Genomic DNA, 4,669 nt, shown 5'->3' with positions numbered 1-4,669 from the left:
CCTCTCTATGTTCTCTTAGGGGCACAGCATCAGCTGTCTGGTGCCCCTCCTCATATGTCAGAGTCCCCCATCTGCAAAGCATCTCCTCAGATCTCAGATGTACCTGTAGGAGCTAGAAAGTTCCTTTCCCTCAGGTCTAGGTCCCAGCCCTGTGGGGCTCTTGCCCAAGCTAACCCTCCCAACCTCGTCCTTGTAGTCCCTCAGCCCTTGGGGCTGGAGCTGCTTCCAGCTATTACCATTTTTGTGTCACTTCAACATCCTCTCTCCCTTCGTCAATTCTCAAATACCTGTTTAGCCAATTCTTTCTATCCAGTCCTCTTTGTTGAAATATCTGGCATAGTTTCCGTTTCCCTGAATGAAGTTGACTACTGTAAATAATAATGGGGTTAGAACTACAACAGTGTTTATCACAGCACTGCTTACAACGCCAACAATTAGAAGCAACCTAAACGTCCCCACAGAGGGCTGGGTAAGTAAATTGTGTGCAGCGTGTGGTACCAGATGAGCCGAAAGAGGAGTCCATGACGTTTCCCAAGGAAAGTGGGTCCAATGCACCCTCACTGAGTCTAGTTACTATCGTTCATATGAAGGGCTTCGTTCATGCTCAGACCGTCCTGATGGGACACCCTCTACAGAAGAGGCCTTCCTGCCAAGGCAAAAAGTCCCCAGAAGCAGGAGTTGGAAGAATCATAAGAAGTTAGCCAGGGAGCTCATCATCACTTTGGGGGACAATATAGACTATGCCTCCAAAACACCCACAAAGGAGCCCCACGAAGAAGCCAGCACTGGATGCCCACCATGACTGAGAAGGAATTGCTCATCTGTCCTTGAAGAACCTGGAGGTCCTGGGACAACCTCACAGGTGGGAATGGACCGAACAGCAGCTAACCGGCCTCAACTCTTCACTGCCCTCGACGGAAGGCCCGGGCCAGCGCCCCCTACCCGGCTGGGGACGGGAGACACCCTCCACCACCGCCTCAGTGCCCCGCTCAGCAACAGCTTCAGCAGCCCCCCGCCGTCAAAAAGGAAATCTCCGCCGCCAGAGTTGTCCCGGGGAACCATCTATCTGGTTTCTCAACAAATACCTGGTCCTGTCCTTTCACTTTTGTCTGGAATGCAATGTCTAGAACAAACTATACGTGTCATCTATGGTAACCTGAATGGAAAGAGTGGCCGTATTTTGAGGAGTCCCAGGAGGCTGGCACTCCCATGTCTGTGGTCAAGACCAGGCTGCCTGCCCATGACTCTTAGTGGTCTCGTCGTCATCTTAAGGTGCCACATGGGCTCCCAGGCCTTCCCCCAGTGCACATGCTGCCTCTGACAACACCAGCACCCCCCACCAAGGTGGTGTTGGAGACCCAGGTAAACGTTTTAAGGATGGCACCCCTGCCTGAGTATCTTTCTGGAAAAGCTATACACAGCCGCTCGTTACCACTACCCACAGCATCCCACAATCTCTTCTCACAGTTGGCTTCGAAGAATCTCGATGCTGGGTCCAGACCACAGTGACATTCACTCAGCCTTAGAGGTTTCTTTTTTTTTTTTTTTTAAGATTTTATTTATTTATTCGACAGAGGTAGAGANGGGGGAGTGGGAGAGGAAGAAGCAGGCTCATAGCAGAGGAGCCTGATGTGGGGCTCGATCCCATAACGCCAGGATCACGCCCTGAGCCGAAGACAGACGCCTAACCTCTGTGCCACCCAGGCGCCCCAGCCTTAGAGGTTTCTGTGTCGTCCACAGCACGCTAGGCTCGCACTTCCAGCTTGCCCAGCATTAACACTCAGTACGTCTTATTGCCATACCTATTCAGGATTTTAAAGATGCAGCAGAAATTTTCTCTTTTTCAACAACTTCTTTGGCTGGAGTGGGAGATGGGGGCAGATGGGCTAGGGCATGCAATACTTTTTTTTTTTCTTTTTCATGTCTTCAGTGTCCAAAAGAAAGCGAGTGCGTACATTACAAGTTGGCGTGCCTGCGACGCGCACGCGCCCTCTGCCTCCACCGCCGCCGCCTTGTCCTTCTGCGGCTCCCGGTGCAGCTTGGGTGCTCGATCGGTGAGGACCTGGGGCCTCGTTGGGGAAGCGACCCCTGAGTTGACTCCGGCGCCCGCTATGGCTGAGGAAAAGCCCAAGGAAGGAGTCAAGACTGAGAACAACGATCCTATGAACTTGAAGGTGGCAGGGCAGGATGGTTCTGTGGTGCAGAAGGCAACACGCCACTTAGTGAACTCATGAAAGCCGGTTGTCAACGACGGGGCTTGTCAACGAGGCAGGTCAGATTCCGATTATTCATGGGCAGCCAATCCATGAAACAGACACACCTGCACAGCTGGAAATGGAGGATGAAGATACCCCGGATGTGTTCCAGCAGCAGACAGGTGTCTACTAAGAAGGGCACCTGCTACTTTACTCCAGAACTTTGTTTCTACAGACCGAGAAGACATTCTCAACGAGAAAACCGCAATTTGGTTCCATCACATCCTGACTACTGCGATATAGTTTTCTCGATTCTTTCATTTTCCCCTTCCCCATTCCTTATTGTGCATAAAGTAACCATGATGTGCACAAGCATATTGCATTTTCATTAACTAAATGGCCAACAGTACGTTTTGGTCGACACCAAGTGGAGATGGGATGGGGAAAATACTGCATCTGTGAAAATACCCCTCTCTCCATTCGTGGCGTGTTCATTCAGCTCTTATCTTTTTATTTCAGTAAGTTATTTTTCTCTCACTGTTAAACAATAAAAGAACAGGGGCACCTGGGTGGCACAGCGGTTAAGCGTCTGCCTTCGGCTCAGGGCGTGATCCCGGCGTTACGGGATCGAGCCCCACATCAGGATCCTCCGCTAGGAGCCTGCTTCTTCCTCTCCCACTCCCCCTGCGTGTGTTCTCTCTCACGCTGGCTGTCTCTATCTCTGTCAAATAAATAAATAAAATCTTTTTTAAAAATCTATAAAAAAACCAATAAAAGAACGGCATAAAAATCCTTGCATCTGGGGCGCCTGGGTGGCACAGCGGTTAAGCGTCTGCCTTCGGCTCAGGGCGTGATCCCGGCGTTATGGGATCGAGCCCCACGTCAGGCTCCTCTGCTATGAGCCTGCTTCTTCCTCTCCCACTCCCCNCTGTCAAATAAATAAATAAAATATTTTTTAAAAATCTATAAAAAAACCAATAAAAGAACGACATAAAAATCCTTGCATCCCTTGTCCGATTAGAGAATTTTAATGTTTTTCATTTATCATCGTAAAACCAAGGACAATGTTATAAATTTTTTGTACGTAGTTGTTACATGTAAGGCAATGTCTTTAAATAGGGATAAATTACTCTTTAAAAAAATGAATCCTAGATAGTCTCCCCTTCAAGTCAAACGTCTTGTTTAGATAAACTTCTTGCTTAAAAAAAAAAAAAGTTTGCGTGCCTAAATGGCCTGTAGCAGATTTTTTTTTTCTTTAGAAAAGGAGAAGGAACAAGGGCACAGATGTTTCTATTGGGGCAGAAACAACAATGTTCCTTGTTCATTGTCATAAACACCTAAAGATACATTAGTGTCTTAGCAATAATAAACTTGATATGATGATGTAGCCATTTCCTAGAATTGCCATGACAGAGGACCACAACCTGGGTGACTTAAAATAACAGAATTTTTTTTTCTAAGATTTTTAATGTATATGTTTGAGAGAGAGAGCATAAGAGAGGTGAGTGGCAGGAGAGGGAGAAGCAGACTCCCTGCTGAGCAGGGAGCCCAACACGGGGCTTGATCCCAGGACCTCAGGATCATGACCTGAGCCAAAGGCAGACACTTAACCGACTGAGTTTAATTCTTATGAGAAATTCCTTGGCCCATAATACTGATGACAGTTCTGCTGTTGCCCAGACTGAACCTCAAGGAACACATTGTGAAAAGCGATGAGCCTCCTTAATGGAAGCAAACACGACAATAGGGGATTTCTAGGCTTTAGGCACTGAATCCTTCCTCCCCACTGTCTCCTCTTCACCATCAAGGTTTTAGAAGGAGTTGTTTAGGGGGCTCTGGGTGGTGCAGTTGACTGGGCCACCGAATCTTGGTTTCCGCTCAGGTGGTCATTTCTGGTCCTGATCTGGGAGTTCTGGGATCCTGCCCCATGTCATTGAACCCCATAATGGACTCCGAACTCAGCAAGGAGTCGGCTTGGGACTGTCTCCTTCTCTCCCTCTGCCTCTCCCCACCACGATCTCTCGATCTTTAAAACAAAGTTGTTTATACATCCTGACCTCCTTATTTCTATTTTTCAGTCTTCAACCTCCTCATTCCGTTGCCCCTACAGAAATAGTTTTGGAGTCGTTTTGTCTTTAAACCCGATATATGTTTTTATACCCTTGACGTCTGTACAAGTAGCGTCCAGTCAGGAAATGGAAGCCACACAGGATACTTATTTTTTTTAAGATTTTTTATTTATTTGACAGAGAGACACAGCCAGCGAGAGAGGGAACACAGCAGGGGAGTGGGAGAGGAAGAAGCAGGCTCCCAGCGGAGGAGCCCGACGTGGGGCTCGAACCCAGAACGCCGGGATCACGCCGTGAGCTGAAGGCAGATGCCTAAGGACTGGGCTACCCAGGTGCCCCCACACAGGATATTTAATTCAGGGAATTGGTCACACGTTGTTGGAAGACTGAAAGAACAAGAGGACC

At 48.3% G+C, this 4,669-nt stretch overlaps 1 pseudogene; it reads left to right on the top strand.

Annotated features, from left to right (window-relative positions):
• Window positions 1-2,111: 2,111 nt before the first annotated feature.
• LOC100471678 lies at window positions 2,112-2,388 on the top strand (annotated as a pseudogene).
• The last annotated feature ends 2,281 nt before the right edge of the window (window positions 2,389-4,669 follow it).

This window comes from Ailuropoda melanoleuca, chromosome 13, assembly GCF_002007445.2.
Source record: "Ailuropoda melanoleuca isolate Jingjing chromosome 13, ASM200744v2, whole genome shotgun sequence".
NCBI lineage: Eukaryota > Metazoa > Chordata > Mammalia > Carnivora > Ursidae > Ailuropoda > Ailuropoda melanoleuca.
Note: the sequence above shows the minus strand (reverse complement) of the source record. Positions and strands in the feature narration are given on the sequence as shown.